General features: G+C 38.0%; 1 long non-coding RNA gene across 1 annotated transcript; it reads left to right on the plus strand.

Moving 5' to 3' along the window:
- Window positions 1-1,299: 1,299 nt before the first annotated feature.
- On the plus strand, window positions 1,300-3,209 carry LOC123902262. Its single transcript, XR_006807526.1, has 2 exons — window positions 1,300-1,538; window positions 3,134-3,209. It is a non-coding gene; the product is annotated as an uncharacterized LOC123902262 (long non-coding RNA).
- Window positions 3,210-8,491: the final 5,282 nt, after the last annotated feature.

The raw sequence follows: 8,491 nt of genomic DNA on the forward strand, positions 1-8,491 counted from the left end.
ATACATGTTGATACTATTAATGCTTATTGTTAATCGTTATATGAATGATAAACGTGTATGCAATAAGTTGTAGCTTAATGTGAGCAATGTATATGTTTTAGCATTAATTTGCAATGATAAGAGAATGATGTATGTTTTATGACATAAGTGTAAGTGAAACCTTGTGTGTATAAAAATGAGCATGCAGATAATTACCATGTGAATAATTATGAATTGAGTGATAGGATATTGTGTTATCCTAATGTGTTAGATGTTGGAATTGTGTTTCCGCATCAGTGAATGATTAGCTTCGAGCTAGATAGCGTCATGTATTTGATGTGTTTAAAAGTAATCATGCATTCATGATTGTATGTGAACATTGGAAACTTGGGTTCCAATAACGAAAATGGATTATGTGTCCATAATGAAGCCGAGGATCGGATTAGATGAATCCATGAGTCCAGAGCTGCTATCCAACAGGATATAAAACTGTTTTGGCTTATCCAAGGGAGATAAGATGGTTCGGTAAGTTCCGACATATCCAGCATGATATAAAACTGTTCTTGGTCCACCGTTGGTGAGACATCTTGGTACCACATGCATTTAGTTATGTCTAGGGATGGCATGACAGTGAATTAATTGGCATTAGATACCTTAGGGTAAATGCGCATATATTTGATAAATGGTAAGTGACATTATTTGGTTGAATGGTGTTGAACCTTATTAATTGATAATTGTTTAGTGCGATGTTTGACGTGAGTTAGAATATGTATGAGGTAGTTCGAAAGTGTAAGGTCTTTCTTATGCTCGTATGATATGCGATTATGTTTTCTAACTCTCTGCTTTGTGTTATTTGCTGGACCTTTGGGGGTTCAGATATTCAGGCTGAGGATTGTGCCGACGTTTAGACTGCGGTATTAGCTGGGTGTTGAAGATACCTTTTGGTGAGGAGACTTAGCATAGATTACTCCTCTTAGTACTAGCTTTGACTAGAGTTTGTAAATAGTGAATGCTCTGGTAATGTAACATCGAGTCGGGGTTAAACTAGGATTTCATCGTATATCGGTGTTACCTTTTGATATGCTAGTTCTTGTATAAGTGACATCCTTAGGGATGAATATGGCTTATGTATATATATATGTATATATATGCATGCTTGGTTTGTTTGGAATCCGCTGTTGCTTTTCATGTTAAATTTCATGATGCTCTGTGTGTATGCTTGTGTTTTAATTACCGCGTGGCACTCTGCCTTTACGCTTGTTAAAAAGTTTTTAAAATTACGTTTTTAAGGGTAGTATGGGTTAGGGTGTTACACATTCTTCTTCTTCTCTCTTCTTTGGCCGTGACATTTCTTCATCATTTCCCTTCCATCACCAATTTTTCATTCCTTAGCCAAATTCAATTATTAGAAGCTTGTTGGAACCATGAAGGTTCATAGATCATCATCCCTAAGCTAGGGCAAGCAAGAGAGCAAAGCAAGAGGGTGCTAGGGCTTGAGAAAGAGAGGAGCTCATGAGAGCTAGAACATGAGGAGCTTTAGGATTCATCAAATTTCTAAGGTAAGAGATTAGAATTCATGATTCTTGAGTGACAAGGAGGGGGGAGATTGTCTATGTCTCCGTTCCCGAACTCTCCCACTCAATTTCTTTTAGACTTTTGATAAGCTTTTATATGTGAGTGTGATGTTCTTCATCATCACTTTGTATGTGTTAATCACTAGCTTGATTTCATGATAAATATGTATGTGTTAGGATCATGTTGAAAAAGTTTATGAAAGTTACTTAAAACCCAAGAAATTGGCATGATTTTGATTATTTGAGGTGTTTGGATGTTTAGAAGGGATGATTAATGTTCCTTGATACCATATATGTTTGAAATGACTGTTTATATGAATTTATAACATGTTTGGATGAATTTTTGAGCTGAATCAATGTTAAACCGCCTTAGATAGCTCAAGAACAGATTTTCTTTCTGGTGTAGTTCGCTACAGCGAACTGAGCTTCGCTTAGCGAATAAGTTCGCTACCTGTTCGCTACAGCGAACGTGCTCGCTACGGATTCGCTATCTGTTCGCCATGTACCTGTAACCCTTTGATGTAGTTCGCTACCTGTTCGCTACAGCGAACATGTTCGCTACGGGTTCGCTACGGATTCGCTTAGCGAACAGCACTGTGACAGCAACTTTTTGATAATTGTTTTAAGTGCAATTAGGCACTTGTAACATGGTTTAAGGGTATTCTTACATGATTGTTGATACATGTTGATACTATTAATGCTTATTGTTAATCATTATATGATTGATAAACGTGTATGCAATAAGTAGTAGCTTAAGTGAGCAATGTTATGTTTTGGCATTAATTTGTAATGTTAAGTGAATGTGTTAGGATTGTGTTCCCGCATTCATAAAAGAGTAGCTTCGAGCTAGAGAATATCATATGGTTGATATGTGTATGCATACATGCATTCATGATTGTATGTGAACATTGGAAACTTGGGTTCCAATAACGAAAATGGATTATGTGTCCATAATGAAGCCGAGGATCGGATTAGATGAATCCATGAGTCCAGAGCTGCTATCCAACAGGATATAAAACTGTGTTGGCTTATCCAAGGGAGATAAGATGGTTCGGTAAGTTCCGACATATCCAGCAAGATATAAAACTGTTATTGGTCCACCGTTGGTGAGACACCTTGGTACCACATGCATTTAGTCATGTCTAGGGATGGCATGACAGTGAATTAATTGGCATTAGATGCATTAGGGTAAATGTGCATATTAATTGATAAGTGATAAATGTCATATGATTGACTAAGGTGTTGTCTGATGTTTATAATAGCTTTGTGCTAATTGTTGAACGTGTCTTGGTACAAGTGTAGAGTCCGTCATGACTATAAAATGAACAAGTGTAGAGTCCGTCATGACTATAAAATGAACAAGTGTAGAGTCCGTCATGACTATAAAATGAACAAGTGTAGAGTCCGTCATGACTATAAAATGAATGATTAATTGGTAGTCGTATTTGTTGATGTATGTGTATGAGTTAGAATATGTATGATAGTTCGAAAGTGTAAGGCCTTTCTTATACTCGTATGATATGCGATTATGTTTTCTAACTCTCTGCTTTGTGTTAATTGCTGGACCTTTGGGGGTTCAGATATCCAGATTGACAGGTTATATGTTAGCTTGTCCGAGTAGCGTGGTGAAGCTCCGCTCTGATTGTGACACGGGGAGAAAAGGGGTTTTGTACATATATATATATATATAAATTCCTTTAGAAAATTACTCTGTAATTGCTTATGTTTTCATATAAGAATTATTCTTGGTGAAAAGTATTGGTTTTGTATAACTTATAACGCATCGTGTTTGTTGGATATGCCTTGAAATCTCAGTTACAAGAAGTCAAAAAAAATCTTTGTTGAATCTTTTTGCATCTTTGATGTTTTGAAGATTTTTTGGAAAAAAAAAATATATTTTCTTGGAAGATATTTGACTTGGATTTGTTTTATTTTAAAACAGATTTGTTACTAATTTTTGGCATATTATTTTTCTATAAATAGGGAGTGCTTTATTCATAGAAAAATTGAGAGAGAGAGGGAAAAGGTTTTCTCTTGGTACAACTCTAGGGTGGGAGAACTATCTTTGTGGTACCCCTTGGGAAACACTTATCAAATTGAGTCTCTTGGCCACGGGAAGAGATTCGGGTTTTTGGGTAGAATTAGGATTAATTCTTGTAACTCAATTGGAACTCTTTGTAAAGTTACTCGTTTGATATAGTGGAACGGAGGGGCTGCTCTCTCCCCCAGACTAGGTCATTATTGGACCGAACTGGGTAAACAAATATTGTGTTCTTTCTTCTCCTTTACCTTTTATCGGTTATCATTATTATTATTGCTTATTCCGCTTAATTATTGGTTGCCGTTCTATTGCTCCACACATCAAGTTATTCATTGGTGTGATTTTAAGACGAATTCACAACAATTGGCGCCCACCGTGGGGCAATTGGAACAATTTGAAGTGAGCACCATGGGTTATAAGTCGGATATCGAGGGACTTTCCGAAAACAATTTGGAATTGTGGAAAGTGAAGATGGAAGCAATTTTAATGTTCGGGATGATGGGTAAAACATGGAGTGTTGTTATCCGGTGCCTCGAAGATAAAAAGTTAATGGAGATGGTGAAGAAGACGGTCGGCCTCGAGAGGCGGTGGTAATAATACTCGGGTTACTTCTGAAACAACAACTTTATTATGAGGATGCGGAGATGCTAGTGGAAGTTGGGAACCGGTGGAGTGTTGAGTCATGGACGTTGGATACTCCTATCACATGTGGTCAAAGAAGGAATACTTTGAGACTCTAGAACTAGTTGAAGGTGGAGTCGTTCATCTTGAAAACGTATAGCTTGAAGGTTCAAGGTATGAGTTCAGTTTGTCTTACGAAGTTTGGCAATCATTAGTTTCTTTACACGATGTGAGGTATGTTCCTAAACTTAGATGCAAAGATAGTTGGTCATGCATCTATAACTAGCGGTGATTCTCATAATGTGGTTGAGTTATGGGACTTCGGGTGGACCTGTTAGTGACATGAGTTTAGTTGGACTAGTGAACAAGGTTTACTAGGTGTTGAACTGAACTGGAATTGTTGGAGACTAACAATAACTTGAAGTATGTTTCAGAGGAGTTTAAGAGGTCTTGCGTGATACAAGGTGGAGATCATGGTGAGTATACTTTGGTGGAAACTCGGTTTGAGGTGGAGTCTTCCAATAGTGGTAGACAGTCAACATTAGCTCTTGGCTATCTAATCGGAGATAGGGAGGAGAGTGGTATTGTTGAACCAAAGGGGATGACCATGGAGACCTTGTGGGTTATGTTTCAATTGTGGCTGAAGAAGTGCAAGACCTTAAGAGGATCTTCAGGGAGGCAATTGAAAGCAACAGGTGATCAGACTTGGTAACTTGTGAGACTGCTGGAGGTAGTTGGATACAAGGAGAGTTTGATGTTGCAGCTTGTGGAACCGCCTAAAATTCCAAGGTTGGTTTGGAGCCAAGCAAAACTTCAGGAGGACGGAAAAGGCACAATCCGGGGGCTAAAGAGGGATGGTGGAGCTTGTTGAGCTATCTAAAATTCCGATGATAGTTGGGAGCAAGCGTTTCTTCAGGGAGGTACGGAGTTGACCTCTTCGGAGTCTGAAGAGGGTGCGTTGAATCTTGTGGGGCTACCTAAAATCCTATGGTAGTGGGATGCAAGATCTTCATGAGAGCGGAAGGCATTCCGAGGATGAAGAGGGAGGTACGATCCGGTGATCTTGAATAGAGGTTCAAGATGGAGAGAGCAGCACGGTGGTTGATCGGATCACCATCGATTTAAAGGCAAGGTGGAGAATTGTTGGATATGCCTTGAAATCTCAGTTACAAGAAGTGAAAAAAAATCTTTGTTGAATCTTTTTGCATCTTTGATGTTTTGAAGATTTTTTGGAAAAAAAAAAATATTTTCTTGGAAGATATTTGACTTGGATTTGTTTTATTTTAAAACAGATTTGTTACTAATTTTTTGGCATATTATTTTTCTATAAATAGGGAGTGCTTTATTCATAGAAAAATTGAGAGAGAGAGGGAAAAGGTTTTCTCTTGGTACAACTCTAGGGTGGGAGAACTATCTTTGTGGTACACCTTGGGAAACACTTATCAAATTGAGTCTCTTGGCCACGGGAAGAGATTCGGGTTTTTGGGTAGAATTAGGATTAATTCTTGTAACTCAATTGGAACTCTTTGTAAAGTTACTCGTTTGATATAGTGGAACGGAGGGGCTGCTCTCTCCCCCAGACTAGGTCATTATTGGACCGAACTGGGTAAACAAATATTGTGTTCTTTCTTCTCCTTTACCTTTTATCGGTTATCATTATTATTATTGCTTATTCCGCTTAATTATTGGTTGCCGTTCTATTGCTCCACACATCAAGTTATTCATTGGTGTGATTTTAAGACGAATTCACAACAGTGTTGATGCGGAGGATTTTGTATTTTGTGATATTCAAACCAGCGCTTTATAATCAGATTTTCAATTTTTCCGCTGCGTATTTTTGAAAAAGATTTTATAAAGACAGAGTTAATTAATTAACGGGTTTGGGTGTTACAGGATGTCGGCACACTTGGCTCCTAGACAGCAGAGACAAGTGTTACCACATGTGGCACCACATCAGCAAAGATGACAGAGACCTAGATTTATACCTAGACCCAGAAGCAGGTACCACTCATGGAGATGTCATCACTGTGGAAGAAAGGGGCACATAAGGCCCTACTACTACAAATTGTATGGGTATCCAAGTGAAATTCCTCAAGAGTCTGATCCATCCATTACTAAAACAATGATGAAATTTGAAGGAGGTAAAATCCTATGCCACAAGTTTTGTGACATTTGGAGATGGAGCAAAGGGGGAAATCAAAGGTATTGGAAGACTGATTGACCATGGTCTACCAAAACTTGAAAATGTTCTCCTTGTAAAAGGACTAACTGCCAATCTAATCAGTATAAGCCAACTATGTGATCAAGGCATGAAAGTCAACTTTACACAAAATTAATGTCTGGTCAGCAATAATGAAGGAGACATCCTTATGAGGGGTGTTAGATCAAAAGACAACTGCTACTTGTGGATCCCTCTTGAAGAAGCTAATGTATCTACATGTCTCTTAACTAAAAATGAAGAGGTTAAGCTGTGGCATCAAAAATTAGGACACCTTAACCTGAAGAGCATGAAGAGAGTCATATCTGAAGAAGCTATCAGAGGACTACCAAGTTTACATATACAGGAAGGCAATATCTGTGGTGAATGTCAGATTGGGAAGCAAACCAAAGTGTCGCACCAGAAGTTGCAACACTTGTCCACCTCTAGAGTTCTTGAGTTACTACACATGGATCTGATGGGGCCCATACAAGTTGAGAGTCTTGGAGGTAAGAAATATGTTCTTGTTGTTGTTGATGACTTCTCTAGATATACTTGGGTAAATTTCATTAGGGAAAAATCTGAGACTTTTGAAGAATTCAAAAATCTTTGCTTACAACTTCAAAAAGAGAAAGATTGTGGTATTGTAAGAATCAGAAGTGACCATGGTAAGGAGTTTGAAAACTCTAAATTTGCTGATTTTTGTGCTGCTGAAGGAATAACTCATGAATTTTCTTCTCCAATTACACCTCAACAAAATGGTGTGGTTGAAAGAAAGAACAGAACCTTACAAGAATCTGCTAGAGTGATGTTGCATGCCAAAAATGTTCCTTACAAGTTCTGGGCTGAAGCCATGAATACAGCATGTTACATTCACAATAGAGTAACATTAAGAAAATGTACTACTACGACACTGTATGAACTATGGAAGAATAGGAAGCCTACTATGAAATATTTCCATGTGTTTGGGTCAAAATGTTACATTTTGGCAGATAGAGAACCTAGGAGAAAATTGGACCCCAAAAGTGATGAGGGGATATTTTTGGGTTACTCAACCAACAGCAGAGCATACAGAGTCTTTAACTCCAGAACAAGAACTATGATGGAATCAATTAATGTTGTTGTTGATGATAATGATACAACAAGTGCAGATCCAGCAGAAGAGACAGATGTCATAACACCTGTCCCAACACCAGATGATGATCAAACTGAAACTGAACCTGATCAACAGTCTGAATCTACTACAGAGGCTCCTAGACTAAACAAAGGACCATCTACTAGAACACAGAAGAATCATCCTCTGGAACTTGTCATTGGAAATCCAAATCAAGGAATTGCAACAAGAAGATCAAAAGAAGCAATCTCCAATTCATGTTTCATATCCAAGATTGAACCAAAGAATGTTAAAGAAGCTTTGATTGATGAATACTGGATCAATGCTATGCAGGATGAACTAACTCAGTTCAAAAGAAGTGAGGTATGGGATCTAGTACTTAGACCAGATGGTATAAATGTTATTGGTACAAAGTGGGTGTACAAGAACAAAACTGATGAAAATGGTGACATTACTAGAAATAAAGCCAGACTTGTAGCACAAGGATACACCCAGATAGAAGGAGTAGACTTTGATGAAACTTTTGCTCCAGTTGCTCGCTTGGAGTCCATAAGATTACTCTTGGCTGTGGCATGCATCTTAAAATTCAAGCTATACCAAATGGATGTAAAAAGTGCATTCCTAAATGGCTATCTAAATGAAGAGGTATATGTTGAACAACCAAAAGGGTTTGTAGATCCAAGCTTTCCTAACCATGTTTACAAACTAAAGAAAGCACTCTATGGATTGAAACAAGCCCCTAGAGCATGGTATGAAAGACTGAATTCCTTGTCAGCCATGGATACAAGAAAGGTGGTAATGATAAAACCCTGTTTGTAAGAGAAGAGAAAGGGAAGCTAATGATAGCTCAGATATATGTGGATGATATTGTATTTGGTGGAATGTCGCGACAAATGGTGGAACATTTTGTGCATCAAATGCAATCTGAATTTGAAATGAGTCTTGTAGGTGAGCTAACTTATTTT

Source organism: Trifolium pratense, linkage group LG1 (assembly GCF_020283565.1).
Source record: "Trifolium pratense cultivar HEN17-A07 linkage group LG1, ARS_RC_1.1, whole genome shotgun sequence".
Taxonomy (NCBI): Eukaryota; Viridiplantae; Streptophyta; class Magnoliopsida; order Fabales; family Fabaceae; genus Trifolium; species Trifolium pratense.